Below are 18,205 nucleotides of genomic sequence, written 5' to 3'. Positions count from 1 at the left end.
ATGGCCCCTTGCGGCCCAATATCACCTCATTATGTACAATGCCTCCTGCTTTGGAGCTGGTAGTGGCCCCTCACCTCTCGGGCCCCTGTTTGGCTGCACCGATATGTCCTCCCTTGGGCTATGGCCTACACCATGTTGGCATGCGCGAGGTACAATGGTGTCACTTGCATGGCGCCTTCTGCGCCAGTCTGTTCTGTGCTCAGGGAATAAGGGCGCACGGTTTCTTGAATTATTCAAATTCTAAACAATTTTTTGGGGTTTTGGGGGCACAAAGTTGGCATCATAAAGGAGCTATTATCTATAGGGGCACTTGAAGCTCTTTTCCCCCAGTCTGGGGTTGCAATACTTGTGCTGGGCGCTGACAGGCCACGCGTGGCACCATACTCTGTCCTATGACTATATTGGACCAGGCTTTCCCATAATAGCACCAGTCAGCGATTTCAGAGGAAACCTGACCCAAAAAACCCCAGAAACGGACTCAGGAGGGCTCCAATGTCTCCACACACTGTATTACCACATAGTGCCCACACCTGCAGCAGGGCACAAGCCTCCACCATCCTAGACACAGCCCAAATATAGCAGTGTGGTAGATGCTGCACCTGCTGCAGCACAGCTTTACCCCAGTGTCACTATTCTGATAAGAGGACACGGCAGCAGCACAGGCGGCTCCGGACACCGGGCACACTGCGCCGCTAGGAGCGGAGGACATGGCCGGGCCCTGCCAGGAGAGGAGGCGCCGCCCTCCCAGGAGGTGGAGGATCCGGCGCACGGAGGGAGGCTCGGGCGGTAGGAGGAGGATCCCGGGATAAACAAGCCTGACTACCCTGCTGGATGAGGGAACATGGCGGCTGTGGATCTGCGCTGCCCCCGGGAACCTCGGCACTCAGCATTACCCACAGAGCAGTGAGCGGTAAGACGGCGGCGTGTGGGAGCCGGCCCGAGGGCGAGGGCACCGGACAGCGCAGCACAGGGCACATGGAGGGGCGGCGGCTGTGTAGAGTGTGTCACTGGCGGAGCACCGGAGAGAGTGCAGAGACGTGTGCAGTGCCGGCTGTGCAGAGAGAGTACAGAGACGTGTGTGCGGTGCCGGCTGTGCAGAGAGAGTACAGAGACGTGTGTGCGGTGCCGGCTGTGCAGAGAGAGTACAGAGACGTGTGTGCAGTGCCGGCTGTGCAGAGAGAGTGCAGAGACGTGTGTGCGGTGCCGGCTGTGCAGAGAGAGTACAGAGACGTGTGTGCGGTGCCGGCTGTGCAGAGAGAGTACAGAGACGTGTGTGCGGTGCCGGCTGTGCAGAGAGAGTGCAGAGACGTGTGTGCGGTGCCGGCTGTGCAGAGAGAGTGCAGAGACGTGTGTGCGGTGCCGGCTGTGCAGAGACGTGTGTGCGGTGCCGGCTGTGCAGAGAGAGTGCAGAGACGTGTGTGCGGTGCAGGCTGTGCAGAGAGAGTACAGAGACGTGTGTGCGGTGCCGGCTGTGCAGAGAGAGTGCAGAGACGTGTGCAGTGCCGGCTGTGCAGAGAGAGTGCAGAGACGTGTGTGCGGTGCCGGCTGTGCAGAGAGAGTGCAGAGACGTGTGTGCGGTGCCGGCTGTGCAGAGAGAGTACAGAGACGTGTGTGCGGTGCCGGCTGTGCAGAGAGAGTGCAGAGACGTGTGTGCGGTGCCGGCTGTGCAGAGAGAGTACAGAGACGTGTGTGCGGTGCCGGCTGTGCAGAGAGAGTACAGAGACGTGTGTGCGGTGCCGGCTGTGCAGAGAGAGTGCAGAGACGTGTGTGCGGTGCAGGCTGTGCAGAGAGAGTGCAGAGACGTGTGTGCGGTGCCGGCTGTGCAGAGAGAGTGCAGAGACGTGTGTGCGGTGCAGGCTGTGCAGAGAGAGTGCAGAGACGTGTGTGCGGTGCCGGCTGTGCAGAGAGAGTGCAGAGACGTGTGCAGTGCCGGCTGTGCAAAGAGAGTGCAGAGACGTGTGTGCGGTGCCGGCTGTGCAGAGACGTGTGTGCGGTGCAGGCTGTGCAGAGAGAGTACAGAGACGTGTGTGCTGTGCCGGCTGTGCAGAGAGAGTGCAGAGACGTGTGTGTGGTGCCGGCTGTGCAGAGAGAGTACAGAGACGTGTGTGCGGTGCCGGCTGTGCAAAGAGAGTGCAGAGACGTGTGTGCGGTGCCGGCTGTGCAGAGAGAGTGCAGAGACGTGTGTGCGGTGCCGGCTGTGCAGAGATGTGTGTGCAGTGCTGGCTGTGCAGAGGAAGTGCAGAGATGTGTGTGCAGTGCCGGCTGTGCAGAGACGTGTGTGCGGTGCCGGCTGTGCAGAGAGAGTGCAGAGACGTGTGTGCGGTGCCGGCTGTGCAGAGATGTGTGTTCAGTGCTGGCTGTGCAGAGGAAGTGCAGAGATGTGTGTGCAGTGCTGGCTGTGCAGAGAGAGTGCAGAGACGTGTGTGCAGTGCCGGCTGTGCAGAGACGTGTGTGGGGTGCCGGCTGTGCAGAGACGTGTGTGCAGTGCCGGCTGTGCAGAGGGAGTGCAGAGACGTGTGTGCAGTGCCGGCTGTGCAGAGGGAGTGCAGAGACGTGTGTGCAGTGCTGGCTGTGCAGAGAGAGTGCAGAGACGTGTGTGCAGTGCCGGCTGTGGAGAGACGTGTGTGGGGTGCCGGCTGTGCAGAGACGTGTGTGCAGTGCCGGCTGTGCAGAGGGAGTGCAGAGATGTGTGTACTGTACAAAGAGTGTTCAAAGATGTGTGTGCAGTGCTTAAAGTGCAGTTGTGTGTCACTAGTGGTACACTGGACAGAGTGCATAGAGAATGCAGTGGTGGCTGAGCAGAGTTGTGTGTCACTGGCGGTGCACTGGAGAGTGTGCAGAGATGTGTGTGCCTTGGAGTAATGTGTGTCACTGGTGGTGCACTGAGTGTGTGCAGCGCAGGGATGTGTGAGCGGTCACACTGTCACTTGGTACCTGAGCTGTCACTGGCCTGACGTTTGCCTGCCTTTCCTATGGCAGCCGCATCACTTTGACGTCCGACTCTAGAATTTGAAATATTTGTGACAAGTCGTCACTCAGCTTTCTTAGGTCACAGAAGTTTGCTTGTGACTTGCTGTTGTGCTGAAGTCACGTGACTATTGAGGGACATGATTGGCTGCGAGTCTTATATGATTTTCCTGTAGCGCTTTACTAGCGAGTCGCTGTCGCAATGGGGCTGGCATTGAACGTTATGCTGGAAATGTCGCTAACGAACCTGACCTACAAGTCCAGCAGGTTCACCTCCTTCCCAGCTGTCAATGACCCAGATACATGACATCAGTGCAACCTTTTGATTTTGTGACCTAGATCAGGTCTGTTGTGTGATGGCGCTGCGGTGAATGGTGCCTCGGTGGATGGCGCTATAGTGGATGGTGCCGCTGTGGATGGCGCTGTAGTAGATGGTGCTGTAGTGGATGGCACCACGGTGGATGGCGCTCTGGTGGATGGTACCACGGTGGATGGCGCTGTAGTAGATGGCGCTGTAGTAGATGGCGCTGTAGTGGATGGTGCCGCGGTGGATGGCGCTCTGGTGGATGGTACCACGGTGGATGGCGCTGTAGTAGATGGCGCTGTAGTAGATGGCGCTGTAGTGGATGGTGCCGCGGTGGATGGCGCTGTAGTGGATGGTGTCGCGGTGGATGGCGCTGTAGTGGATGGTGTCGCGGTGGATGGCGCTGTAGTGGATGGTGTCGCGGTGGATGGCGCTGTAGTGGATGGTGTCGCGGTGGATGGAGCTGTAGTGGATGGCGCCGCGGTGGATGGCGCTGTGGTGGATGGCGCTGTGGTGGATGGCGCTGTAGTGGATGGCGCTGCGGTGGATGGCGCTGCGGTGGATGGCGCTGTAGTGGATGGTGTCGCGGTGGATGGCGCTTTAGTGGATGGCGCTGTAGTGGATGGTGCCGCGGCTTTTGCATGCCATGCTGTATGGTTATGGAGTTTGATGGTGACCTCTCGGCAGTATGTAACACGCTGTATGTGTGTGTTAAATAAACCAGGCCTTGGTGCTGTCAGCAGCATAGTGACAGTACACAGTCTGGTCACCCGCCGGTCCCTGCGTACAAAACTGGCTTGTGTTCTGTGATCGGATTTATGTATGTTGTATAGTGCTATCCTATACTGTAGCGTCGTACTGTACCCGGATCACATTCTTGTATATAGCATTTTCTATGTCACCTGCAGTGTCGGTGATCAGGTACATTGTACGTCCAGTGTACTGATGATCGTATTTACAGACACTCCAGTCGCTCTTTCACCCAGCACATCCTCACGTTTTGTTTGTGTATTTTCAGCATTTGTTTTAGTCTTTCGATTCCAGTGTTTGGAAATACAAGCCCCCTGGTATTTGTGGTCCATTGCTATTTTTAGGAAATATTTTGGTAGTAAAGGTTCTGCTGTCGGTGAGCCGTAGCGGGGGAAATGTGTGTTACAGGTGGTTTGTTTTCAATATTTATTTCCTTTGTGGGAACACTTCTTATTTGTCAAAGATGCTTAGATGGCTCCAACATATTCTGTTGACGCTGTACAGAAACTGTCATTGGCACCAGTCCCTGCCCCCTTCATAATTTCACTTCTCATAGACTAAGATTCCCAATGGGCAGATGTCATAGGAAGCTATCAGTATGGTAGGCTTCGTTCTGGTTGGATTTGAAGCCGGGGCCCCGAGGCTTCCAGGTATGAATGCTGAACCTTGGTGCCACCCGTTGGTTACATTGCATAACTGATGCAGACAATTTGGAATTCTGGACTGGATAAAAGGTTTTCACTATTGAAGTGATCGGCCATAAGTTTGTCACACCGGGCACTAGACCTCCCGGTAGAGCTTCTCCATATCGGATGGAAAAGTAGAAGCAATGTCGGCACCCGGCGAGTCTTCACATCTGTGAGAAGCTGCTATAACTCTTTTTCCAATTATGTATTACTTGTTAAACTTTATCTAAGAGGGATTTCAACTCCACAGCTCAATTAACCCAAAAAACAAAGAAAATAAGAATTTTGCTCGTACTCCCTTCTGACTAAGGACTTCAGCTCTAATGTTATCTCTACACAAATCATGAACATTCAGATGTGAGTGCAGTTTAAGGGACTTTGTTAGCAGTTCTGATCCTTTGAAACAGCTGACGGCGCAACAGAAAAGACGGGGTAAGCCTACCTGGGGTAATGGGCATTGGTTGCATGTCCGAGACATCCACAATGTAATGCCCTTGTGCCATGATGGCTAGTGTCTGGAGGCGACCCCTTCGTGTGCAGTGTCTGGTCCTGGGCTCAGTGCCCTAAACGATTCATCAGGAGATCGCTGTAGCCGTCCCTCAGAGCAATTTCATCCATATGGGAAAATTCTGCAGAAGAAATTTGTCCTGTGGAGTGGATTTTATGTCAGTTACCACCATGGATACTTACCGTGGGTTCTTACCCTTTGCAATGTATTGGATGAAATGAGTCGAATCATCAATGGATCCCCAAGTAACAAGCAGATTTGTCTTTGGATTATGATGCACCAAGAGAACAATCAGCAGTGAAAAATGTGTGTGAAATCACCCTTAGGCCTCTTTTACACGTCCGTGAAAATCACGCACGTTTTTGACGGACGTGTCAAAGGTGCGTTTTCACCTGCGTATGCCGTGTTTATGGCACACGTGTGTTCTCCGTGTGTTATCCATGATAACACACGGAGAACGGGAACTTTCTGCTCACCTGTCCCTGGCGTCGCTGTCCGTGGTGCTGATCTTCGGTCTCCGATCCTGCCGACTCCCCGCTGCTCCTGCTTCCGGCGGCAGTGAAGTGAATATTCAATGAGCATAATGAGCGGGGGTCGGAAGCAAGTGACAGCAGCGGCAGAGACAGCAGGGCTGGAGAAGGTGAGTAAAGATTTGTTATTTTTTTCTCAAACGCATGTGTTTTTCTCCTGTGCGTGTCACACGGATCACCTCCGTGTGGTCCGTTTGCATTCCTTGTGACACTCGTGATGCCGGAGAAAAAACGGACATGTGGGGCACACGGACACACGTATGCTCCACACGGACACACAGTCCATGGCAGAACACGCACGTGAGCGCAGACCCATTGATTTTAATGGGTCTATGTGTGTCCGTGTCTCCGGCACGTGAGGAAATGGACCAAACACGTACCGGAGACACGGACGTGTGAAAGAGGCCTTAGGCTGTCAGTCACAACATGCTGGATACACCGCTGATATTCTTGATAGAAAATCCATTGCGGATTACAGTAGAAATGAATACTGAAATTGACCCATCCTGCAGGCTTGTCATTCCCAGTATGCAGGCTTGTCATTCCCAGTATGCAGGCTTGTCATTCCCAGTATGCAGGCTTGTCATTCCCAGTATGCAGGCTTGTCATTCCCAGTATGCAGGCTTGTCATTCCCAGTATGCAGGCTTGTCATTCCCAGTATGCAGGCTTGTCATTCCCAGTATGCAGGCTTGTCATTCCCAGTATGCAGGCTTGTCATTCCCAGTATGCAGGCTTGTCATTCCCAGTATGCAGGCTTGTCATTCCCAGTATGCAGGCTTGTCATTCCCAGTATGCAGGCTTGTCATTCCCAGTATGCAGGCTTGTCATTCCCAGTATGCTGGCTAATGCTTTGGGGGTTTTACCGTGGATTTCATTCTTTGCAATGCAGTGGGAGAAGTCTGCATTAAATCTACATGATTTGGTGGAAATTTTTGCCACTGCAGAAAATCTACATAAAATAAGAGCCATGTGGACATGTCCTTTCAGAAATGCCGTGCACACACCGCTCTGCGTTTTTTTGTTTTTTTAATTTAACTTTCCAACACCTTTTTTAATCCTGTTGATTTTTATTTTTTGTTTTTTTTTGCCAAGACAGGATGTCTATTTTAGTGCATTAAAATGGAAGTAAAAATGCTGAAAAAAAAATACATATTGTATACAGCCTTATCCCTCCCACCATCTTGGTTTTAGGGCATTTTTGCAGCGGGTTTTTTCTGCCCAATGTGAACATGCCTCTATAGTGAATCCCAGAAATCATTGATGAAAGACTTTATTTTGACGTCGGTGGCTGTTTAGGCCCGTTTCACACATCTGGCATTTCGCCGGATCCGATACGCATGCAGTACAGTACATTCATTTATAGTGGAAGCACGACACCATGCGGACAAATGCAGTTGTGCATAAAGCACACAACTGCATGGTGTTGCGCTTCCACTGTAAATGAATGTAGTGTACTGCATGCGAAGGGAATCTATCACCAGGTTTTTGCTCTCCCATCTGAGATCAGCGTAATGTAGAGACAGAGATCCTGATTCCTGCGATGTCACTTACTGAGCTGCTTGCTGTCATTTTGATAAAATCAATGTTTTCTCTGCTGCAGATCTAGCAGATATACAGAACTCATGACTATGCTGGACTACCTGGCAGCATGAAAAGTAGTCCTGTAATGATAATCTACTGGTGATTAAACAGTGATTTTATCAAAACTACACTAAGCAGCGCAGTAAGCGACACAGCGCTAGAATCAGTATCTCTGCCCCTACATTATGCTGCTCTCAGATTAGGTGGCAAAAACCTGGTGATAGATTCCCTTTAAGGAATCACAAAAATCTTTGCAAAATAGTAGTCATACCTTTTCATGTCAAATGTACGTACAGAAGAGGACTGTAGGTATTTAGGACTTGTTTTTCCCTTTGTTTGTGGCCGTCCGTCATCTCTCCGGTATGTGTGTTTCAGCATTTATTTTTCAGTTGAAAACAGTTTGTACCTTTTTACAGCGTTTGTGTTCTCTCTTATATAACACAAACCAGCAGTAATGGCACCGGCGTATACCAGCCGTCCTTGGGAACCCCTGACGGTCTTCACAAAGCAGCTTTGGACTTTTATTCTTCTCACCGAGGGAAAACTATTGGTGGGTTAAAGAAAATGTCTTTAGCACATACAATTCTGTTGTGGCTTTTCCACTCTTCTGGTGTTTTTTTCTTGGTGGCTACTAGAAAATGTATGTTGCTCTTACAGCACTTTAATGGCCCAGTTAAATAAGTCAATAATCGGGGAATGAGCGTTGTTCCTGATTATCAGCCTGGTTAAATAGATCAGTAAATGAACAAGTAAACAGTCAAAAATCAGATGGGATAAGGCTACTTTCACACATCAGTTTTTTCCCATCAGGTACAATCCGGAAAAAAACGGGTAAAACGGATCCGGTACCGCATTCGTTTTATCCCCATAGATTTGCATTGTTACCGGATTGTACCTGATGGCTTTGCGTTGCATCCGTTTTTTTCCGGAAGCGGCAAAATTTATCAAAGCGGCGGCCGGAGGCAACGTGTCTTGCATCGTTTTTTTGTCCGGCAAAAAAACCCGCATCCGGCCGCTACGGCGCATTTTCAATGCATGCCTATGGACGCCGGATGCGGCGCGATGCGGAAAAAAAACGCATCCGGCCGCCGCATGCGGTTTCTTCCACTGCGCATGCTCAGTAGCATGCCGCAACCGGAAAAACCGGACCGGCCGCATGTAAAAACTTATGCAAAGGATGCGGTGTTTTCACCGCATCCGTTGCATAGGTTTCACAGCCGGATTGAGCCGCACGGCTGAAACCGGATGTGTGAAAGTAGCCTAAGTTTTAAGGAGGCCTAAAGCCACTAAATGAGTTAGGCCATGTGCACACATTGAGTTTCTTACTTCAGCATTTGTAGCCAAAACCAGTGGTGGAACAATCAGAGGCAAAGTATAACAGAATCACGGGCATCTCTTGTATTTTTTTACCTCTTCCTGGCTTTGGCTACAAATACTGAGGTAAAAAACTCACCAAATACTCACCGTGTGCACGTGGCCTAAAGTTCATTGATATCGGCAGCACACGGGTATTTGCAGCAGGTGTGCAGCTGATTAGCTCCATACTATAAAGTCAATAATACACGTTTTACTAGACGTGTTAGACATTTTTCAACACTTGTGTCTGAAACTCCTACTGTATTTGGTACAAGGCATGTACGCCAGTGTATTGAGGCAGAATTCTTTCGGATATAGCTTGTGTAATGAATAGCCTGTATGTTACCAATACAGGAAATGATTGCTGCTCTGGAGGAAGAGGCATCAGTATCAGAGCAGAAGGTAGAAAGTAAAAGTGGCTTTTAGGCTAGAGGGTGACTTTTAGTCATAGCACACCTACATCAATCGCAGTATAAAATAAATAAATGGCGTCACATAGGAACCCGTAAGATTCTGCGATAAAGCCGCTCTCTGTCAGAGCCAGTCGGAATTTTTTGCAACGTTCCGGTAGATGTCAGTCCAGGTTGCAATACTCTGCGATGTAGCAGCGAGATATAGTGATCATTGGCTGTATGAGTTGCGTCATGGATAAAATTGCCCTCTTGCCCCAGCTTTAGTGTTTAGGTCACACTTGCTTGAGACTTTAATTGATTTAACACTTTATTGCCTTTCTAAAAAATAAAATGTTTATACTCAAATCATTGCTTTTGAAATATTAAAACTTGACATGGTGAGCCTATCCCGGGCTCTGGAGGGGCAATACACCTTTAATATCTTAAGGCTGCTTTCACACATCTGATTTTTCCTGTGTGGCACAATCCAGCGCTTTGCAGAAAAAACGCAACCGTTTTTTTTTTTGCCGCCGGTTGCGTTTTTTTTTTGCATAGACTTACATTAGTGCCGTATTGTGCCGCATGGGCTTGCGTTCTGTCCGTTTTTTGCCGCATGCGGTAGGTTTAGCCGATGCAGCGGCCGGATGGAACGTTGCCTGGCACGTTTTTTGTCCAGCAAATAAAAAAAACGCATCGCGTTGTCCGGCTGCCGCATGCGTTTTTCCCACTGCGCATGCTTAGTAGCCTGCTGCAAGCGGCAAAAGCCGGACGGGCCGCATGTAAAAAACGTATGCAAAGGATGCGGTATTGTCGCCGCATCCGTTGCGTAGGTTTTAGAGCCGGATTGGCCGGCTCTGCTAAAACCGGAGGTGTGAAACCAGCCTAAGGCTGTGTGCAGACTGCAGATTAGGTGCAGAAATTTCCCACACCAAAAAACCACACCTCATGGCAGAAAACCACACCAAAGAACACATGCGTTTTTTGGTTCCTTTTTTTTTTTTTTTTTTTGTTCAAATGCTTATTTATTTTTTTTTTTAGTGAAATCATTGGTTGGAAGGTCTGAAGAACATAGGGAAAAAAGCACTAACAATTGACATGCTGCTTTTTTTTTCTGCACCCAAAACTGCAACGAAAAAATAAGCAATGTCCGCACAGCACTTCAGAATTCTCACTGACTTTGCTGGTGTAAGGATAGACATGCAAATTTGGGCAACAATCTGCACGATAAACTGCACCAAATCTGCATAAAGACACATAAAGCGTAAGGCTATGTGCTCACAGTGCGTTTTTGCTCGTTTTTCGGGTGCGTTTTTGAGTTTCAAACTGCATGACTTTGCTTCCCCAGCAAAGTCTGAGTTTTCATTTGTGCTGTCCACAGTGCTTTTTTTTTTTAGCTGCGTTTTTGAGCTGAAAAAAAAATGGTCATGTCAATTCTTTGCCTAAGTGTGCTTCCTATATTGAAGGGGGTCCACAGCTGACAGCCCTGCACATCGGGTGCCCCAGGTGCAGTGTAATGATGCAGCTCGGGCCAGGATCCTCCCAAACCTCCACTCCTTTGACAGAAAATGAGTTTGTAGGGTAATTTTCGCCTGGGCCTGGCTGAGCGTGTAGGGAGATCAAGTTACACGCACAATCACTGTTTATACCAGCGTGATTCTGGAGCTGGGCCTAATGTTTACAGCAGCAGATCTGTAAGGATAACGGCCTGTGATTTTCTGCCATTCTCCAGAACTGTACACTGTGATGTCATTCCTCCGTCCAGCCAGATACAGAAGCCGCTTCAGCAAGTGTGAGTGCGGGGAGTGATGCTGGAGGATGGCTGAACGCCTTCTCGCCTCGCACCAAATTAATATTTCATGTAAAGCATGACTTTAGATAAGGCAAGTAGTGGCACAGCCAGAGATCCTACATGGCCTATATAGAATCCTGGCAAACCCGTCATGTCATTCTTTAGTAGAATAGTGACGCCGCTCTGTTAAGTCCAGAAACAAGTTTTCTTTCAATTGGACTAAAAAAATGACAACATTTCTTTTTACAAATTTAAGGAGGATTAAATCAAAAGAGGGCCACTTGATGAATAAAGGCAACAACTCTACAATTGAATATAACCAAGAAGAAAGAGTCTTTCAGTTTGCCAAGTAATCAATATACCCACACAAGCCATATTGTGAAAATATATATAAATATTTATTATAGAGGCTGTAGGGGAAAGACAATACATAGGCATAAATATATGAACAAAGGACCAAGGGAAATGGTGCTGGAGGGGAAAACCCCACGTGTCCCAAGCATTCATTCAGGAGAACAAGTCTCTACTGAGTAACGGCAGACATACCATAATAGAGTCACACCAGGCAGGCACAGCTCAAAGAGGGTAGAAATGGCCAAGATGGCACAACCAGTTATTAGCAAAAGCCGAGCAAAACCTACCAGGAAGATATGGCGCCGAGGGCCCGGGTAACACGTGGGGACCAGACGTCCCAACACGTGTTTCGCTCCGTGTGCTTCGTCGGGGGACGATTTAAGGAGGATGATTCATGTTTTTTCTTATGCTGTAACTATTATTTATTATTATTATTATTATTATTATTATTTATTATTATAGCGCCATCAATTCCATGGCGCTTTACATGTGAAAGGGGTGTACATAATAGGGACAAGTACAATAATCATAAACAATACAAGGCACAGACTGGTACAGGAGGATAGAGGTCCCTGCCCGCGAGGGATCACAGTCTACAAGGAATAGATGAGGATACAGTAGGTGAGGGTAGAGCTGATTGTGCGGCGCTGTATCAGACTGAGGGTAACGGCAGGTTGTAGGCTTGTCGGAAGAGGTGGGTCTTCAGGTTCCTTTTGAAGCTTGTCAAGGTAGGCGAGAGTCTGATGTATTGGGGTAGAGAGTTCCAGAGCATGGGGGAGGCACGGGAGAAATCTTGGATTTGATGGTGGGAAGAGGAGATGAGAGGGGAGCAGAGAAGAAGATCTTGTGAGGATTGGAGGTTGCGTGCAGGTAGGTACCGGGAGACTTGGTCACAGATGTAGGGAGGAGACAGGTTGTGGATGGCTTTGTATGTCATGGGTTAGTGTTTTGAACTGGAGTCGTTGGGCAATGGGAAGCCAGTGAAGGGATTGGCAGAGAGGAGAGGTCGGGGAGTAGCGGGGGGACAGGTGGATTAGCCGGGCACCATAGTTTAGAATAGATTGTAGGGGTGCGAGTCTGTTAGAAGGGAGGCCACAGAGCAGGAGGTTGCAATAATCCTAACTCTATTTTATGCCTTTCCTAGAAATGTATGGATAATTATTAGGGATGATGGAATATCTCAAATATTCGGCTTCGCGAATATCCGATAAATAGGTTGCCGCTATGCGAATATTCGAAGCGCAGTGTAAGTCTATAAGTCTATAGGAAGCCCGAATATTTGTTATTCAGGTTTCCCATAGACTTACATTGCGCATCGAATATTTGCGAATAGTCGAATAGCGGCGACCTATTCGGAAAATATTCGCGAAGCTGGATCTTTGAGGTATTCGATCATCCCTAATAATTATATTTGGAGGTGTGACACTGCCCAGAGTAAGGCCTCATTCACACATCAGTATTTTTTTTTTTTTTTTGCCAAAGCCAGGAGTGTCTCCAAAACACAGAACAGGTGTCAATCTTCCAATTCTTGCTTTTCTCTGTAAGTTCCCTTCCAGGTTTTGGCATGCAAACATGGTGATGTGTGATTGATGCCTTAGGGTACATTCAGACTACCATAAAAAAAACGTCTGAGATGGGACCGCAGTGCTCAGACTGGCCGCTGCGTATCTCCCGACACGAGTGTGACAGCTGCCTAGAAATATGAGGCTGTGACGCTCAGGTCGGGGGATACGCTGCCAGTCCGATCTCGGAACGATTTCTACCATCATCTGGACGCACCCGGTCACTGCCCAATAGTACAAAGTTGTGTCCAGGCACATAATTTACAGGAGGAACAACATGAGAACCGCTCAGACATCTTAGGCTAAGTTCACACTTCAGTTGTTTTGCATCAGTCACAATCCGTAGCCTTGAGGAATTACGGTATCCTGCAAAATATTTTGCAGGAATCCTGTTTTCCCCCATAGGCTTCTATTAGTGACGGATTGTGACTGATGATGCTGCGTTGCATCCGCTGCGTCGCGGTCAGTTGTTTTTTAACTGACCGCCGGGCGGGAGCAACGCAGCATGTAACGTTTTTTGAGCAGCGCGATCCGTAGGATTTTGCTGCGCATGCGCTCTCTGGCTCCCCGCCCCCGTAACCAGGATAAACATCGGGTAACCAAGCAATGCGCTTTGGTTAGTTACCCGATATTTACAGTGGTTACGGATGCACGGAGCCCGCGCTAAGCTGGTATCCAAGATAAATATCGGGTAACCAAGCAAAAAGTGCTTTGCTTTTAGTTACCCGATATTTACCCTGGATACAGTGTGCAAGGAGGCCGACACTTCACCACTCGGCTCCGCCCCCTCCCGCACTCCGCATGTACACACACACACACACACACACACACACACACACACACACACCTGTCCCCAGCCATGCAGACCGCGGCACTGACGTCCTCAGCTCCGCCCCCCAAACTCCGCCCCCAGCACACAACGGAGTCCGACAAAGAAATTCTTTTCTTTGTCACCGTTGTCATCCGTTGTACAACGCATCAGTCACATGCGTCAAGCAACGCATGTGACTGATGCAAAACAGCTGAAGTGTGAACTTAGCCTAAGAAAACCTGCTCCGGAATTAGTATTTAATGGAATATACAATTACCGTATTAACTAAAACAGATATTTTAGGGAAGTGACTCGTTCTCATTTTACAATCTTCCAGTCATTAGGGACATTATTGCACTGAACAGAAATTACTTCCAAGAAGAATAGCAACACCCAGTTGTCATTTATTTATTCTTAATTCCAGGGGAAATAACTGAGTAAATATGCATTGAAGGCTTAGAAAACGATGTCCCAGAATTTTTGTTCCATGGGTAATGCATTTATTAAAAGTGGTATGTCAGAAGAGCGGCCCAGCGTTCTTGAAAGGGAATCTGTGACAGAGAAAGATGCGCTGTGTAGCACCCAGTGGTAAGGGTGGGATTAGGTAATGCCCGGAGGCTGCTCAACTAATGGGGTTGTGCACCCTTGCACATCCCCGGTTGAGGCCTCTTTCACACGTCCGTGAAAAAACACGCACGTTTTTCACGGACGTGTCAAAGGTGTGTTTTGCCCTCCGTGAGCCGTGTTTATGGCACACGTGTGTTCTCCGTGTGTTAGGCTGCTTTCACACATCCGGGTTTTGCTGAGGGGCACAATACGGCGCTTTGCAGAAAAAACGCAACCATTTTTTTTGCCGCCGGTTGCGTTTTTTCCCAATAGACTTACATTAGCGCCGTATTGTGCCGCATGGCCTTGCGTTGTGTCCTTTTTTTGCCGGATGCGGCATATTTAGCCCAGGTGGAGGCCGGATGGAACGTTGCCTGGCCGCGATGTGGCGTGATTTACAATGCAAGCCTAAGGACGCCGGATGCGGTTTTTTTAACTGCGCATGCTCAGCATCAAGCTGCATCCGTCAAAAAACAGACGGGCTGCATGGAAAAACTTATGCAACGGATCCGTTTTTTTCGCAGCATCCGTTGCATAGGTTTTTGAGCTGGATTGAGCCGCACTGCAAAAACCGGATGTGTGAAAGCAGCCTTATCCATGATAATACATGGACAACGGGGGCTTTCTGCTCACCTGTCCCTGGCGTCTCTGTCCGTGGTGCTGATCTTCGGTCTCCGGTCCTGCCGACTCCCCGCTGCTGCTGCTTCCGGCCGCAGTGAAGTGAAGATGCAATGAGCATAATAAGCGGCTGTCGGAAGCAAGTGACAGCAGCGGCAGAGACAGCAGGGCTGGAGAAGGTGAGTAATGTTTTTTTTTATTATTTTCTCAGACACGTGTGTTTTCTCCGGCGCGTCTCACACGGAACAGCTCCGTGTGGTCCGTTTGCGTTCCGTGTGACACCCGTGATGCTGGAGAAAAACGGACATGTCTACGTGTGGCGCACACGGACACTCGTATGCTCCACATGTACACACGGTCCATGGCAGAATACGCACGTGAGCGCAGACCCATTGATTTAAATGGGTCTACATGTGCCCGTGTCTCCGGTACGTGAGGAAACGGACTAAACACATGCCGGAGACACGGACGTGTGAAAGAGGCCTGAAGCTGTGAATAGTTCACAGGGAGACCACTGGAGACTGGAGCTATGGCTCAAAAGATTTCCTGCCCTCTCTCCATTGGTTATTAGGGTATCGTCAAAAAGGTACTTGCTGCTTAAGTTTTTCATATTTTAAATCAATTTAGGTGACATGTCTATCCGTGTGTGTTAATGATGCGCATGTATCGGCATGTCTCCACCTTTTTATAACATCATTTGTCTTTTGTCTTTTTTATTTTTATTTATTGTGTATTTTAATTGTATTGCTTTGTATGTAATATTTACCAGTGATTTAATGGTTAATCCTGACCAATCAGGGTTAGGCGGTTATCCAATTGGTATGTATTTCCTGCTATATATGTCACTTCCGTAATCTCGCCCTCTAATCACCTGATGAAGACCGCAATCAGCTGTGGTAAGTGTAGTGGCTGTTAGAGGGTCTGTAAATAAAAGGTTTGTTTGTAAATTTAACCCACCTAAGGTAGTCCTCCTGCTTCCTAGCGCTATCTTGCTATCTAGTTGAAAGGGAATCTGTCTTTTAGGGGTGCTTCACACACAGCGAGATCGCTGCTGAGTCACGGTTTTTGTGACCTCATTAGCGATCTCGCTGTGTGTGACACTGAGCAGCGATCTGGCCCCTGCTGTGAGATCGCTGCTCGTTACACACAGCCCTGGTTTGTTTTTTTTATTGTTGCTCTCCCGCTGATAAGCACACATCGCTGTGTGTGACAGCGAGAGAGCGACGAAATGAAGCGAGCAGAGAGCAGGAGCCGGCATCTGGCAGCTGCGGTAAGCTGTAACCAGGGTAAACATCGGGTAACCAAGGTGGTTACCCGATATTTACCTTCGTTACCAGCCTCCGCCGCTCTCACGCTGCCAGTGCTGGCTCCCTGCTCTCTGCACATGTAGCTGCAGTACACATCGGGTTAATTAACCCGATGTGTACTGTAGCTAGGAGTGCAGGGAGCCAGCGCTAAGCAGTGTGCGCGGCTCCCTGCTCTCTGCACATGTAGCGACGTTATGATCGCTGCTGCTTCTGCTGTGTTTGACAGCTAAGCAGCGATCATAACAGCGACTTACTAGGTCGCTGTTACGTCACAGAAAATGGTGACGTAACAGCGACGTCGTTGTCTCTGTCGCTATGTGTGAACCCAGCCTTACAAAAATATTTATCTACAGATAAAGGATTAATCTGTAGGTAAATAGTATTTTAATTATGTCTGGCTGCCTTTAGATGGGTTCACAAACAACGACGTCGCTGTTACGTCACCATTTCCTGTGACGTAACAGCGACCTTAGATGATCGCTAGTTAGCTGTCAAACATGTAATTTTAAGCAGCGATGGAGCAGCGATCATAGCGCGACCTCGACGGTTGTTGTGCGGTGCCACACGCGTCGCTATGCGACGACTCAAACCTTGATAGAGGCGTGGTGTTTACCCCTAGACATGTTTTGTGTTGCCTGTTTTCACGCCCCTCTATTCCGATTGGTGATCACTACAGCAGCGCCTGATTGGGTGACCGTGCCAAACAAAGGAAGACGCAAGTAGTGCTTTCATTCATTCTATTTCATTTCATTCAGATCCACAAAGAACGACACACTAGCGACACCAGACAGAGAATCTACTACGTGGAACAAAGAATGGAACTTAAAGAATGAAATCACTGTAACGCCTTCGGCAAGGTACCCAATCGGAACGCTGTTGTAACCACCAATCTGAGTCGTAGGGGCGTTGCAAAATGCACTGCAAAAACACGCCCTTGTCCTGCCTTCAGTCCTACGTCACTGCCTTCAGCGTCGTCACGACCGTCGCTGCTGCGGTGTCAAACACAAGGATGCTGAGCTTATCATCATGGCGCATCGGGATAGCAGCGATCAAAAAATGACCTGGAATATTCAGGAGCGAGCAGCGATTTTGCAGCAGGGGTCTGATCGTTATGTGTCACACACAGCGACGTCGCTGTTGAGGTCGTTGCTACGTCACAGAAAATGGCGACTTAGCAGCGATGTCGTTATCGTCGTCGTCGCTGTGTGTGACACCACCTTTAGGCTATGTGCCCACATGAATGCGTTCTGCACCGCAGCGTAAAGTCACTGCATGTGCGCTTCAGAGCGCAGCTGAAAAGCTTTGTTGTGAAACTTTGGTGTCTGCAGAATTCGTGTGCTCTGGATGCTGCCTCTCCCTATAGACAGAATGGAGACAGCATGCAGAGCGCGCAAAAGAAGTGATATGTTCCTTTTTAGAACGCAGCGATTTGGCAGAATGCAAATTGCTGCGTTCTAAAATGCAACAAGCACATGGATTATGCACAATCTTCATAGATTGTGCTGGGGACGCAGGACGCATGCAGTTACGCTGCAGTGCAAATCGCAGCCTAACTGCATGCAAATACGCAACATGGGCACAGAGCCTACTGGAGCACTGGCTACAGGGAGAAAATGAATTTTTATTCTCCCAGCAGCTGCTCACTTACAGTCATCAGGTCAGTGCTGGGAACTGTTCTAGTCACCACTCCACTACATAGTGAGTGTAGCAATAATCCCTCTGGGGAATAATGATTGTAAATCTGCTCAGCGCACACACACGTACGCTGCCAATCAGTGAGCTGGGAAGAGATTTACCGCTCGCTCAATGTGTCGTGAGTAGTACTGTTACAGCCCCCTGCACTGCCCCGATGACTGGAAGCAAGTAACTGTTGGGAAAGTTTATTTTCTCCCTGTAGCCACTGCCCCAGTAAGGGAACCAGATGTTGGTTTAATACTATTTGCCTGCAGATTATCACTACGGCATATCTGCAGGTAAACCGCATTTCTGGAGCAGACAGATTCCCTGGAAAGGTAAATTGCAAGTGGATTAGATACAATAGGAGTCTATAAAACCGTGCCTGCTGGGAGTTGTAGTGTCACTA

At 48.9% G+C, this 18,205-nt stretch overlaps 1 protein-coding gene across 3 annotated transcripts in view; it reads left to right on the top strand.

Annotated features, from left to right (window-relative positions):
* Positions 1–720: 720 nt before the first annotated feature.
* The window catches only part of NCOA2 (nuclear receptor coactivator 2), a 295,555-nt gene continuing 278,070 nt past the window's right edge, over positions 721–18,205 (top strand). For 2 of the 3 annotated variants that reach the window (XM_075353202.1, XM_075353203.1), the window contains exon 1: positions 721–910. The gene's annotated coding sequence lies outside the window, so the exon portion shown is untranslated. The remainder of the gene's footprint in view (positions 911–18,205) is intronic. The other variant, XM_075353207.1, reaches the window with a different exon arrangement.

This window comes from Anomaloglossus baeobatrachus, chromosome 6 (genome assembly GCF_048569485.1).
Source record: "Anomaloglossus baeobatrachus isolate aAnoBae1 chromosome 6, aAnoBae1.hap1, whole genome shotgun sequence".
NCBI lineage: Eukaryota > Metazoa > Chordata > Amphibia > Anura > Aromobatidae > Anomaloglossus > Anomaloglossus baeobatrachus.
The sequence above is the reverse complement of the archived record's forward strand: the minus strand, read 5'-3'. Positions and strand labels throughout refer to the sequence as shown.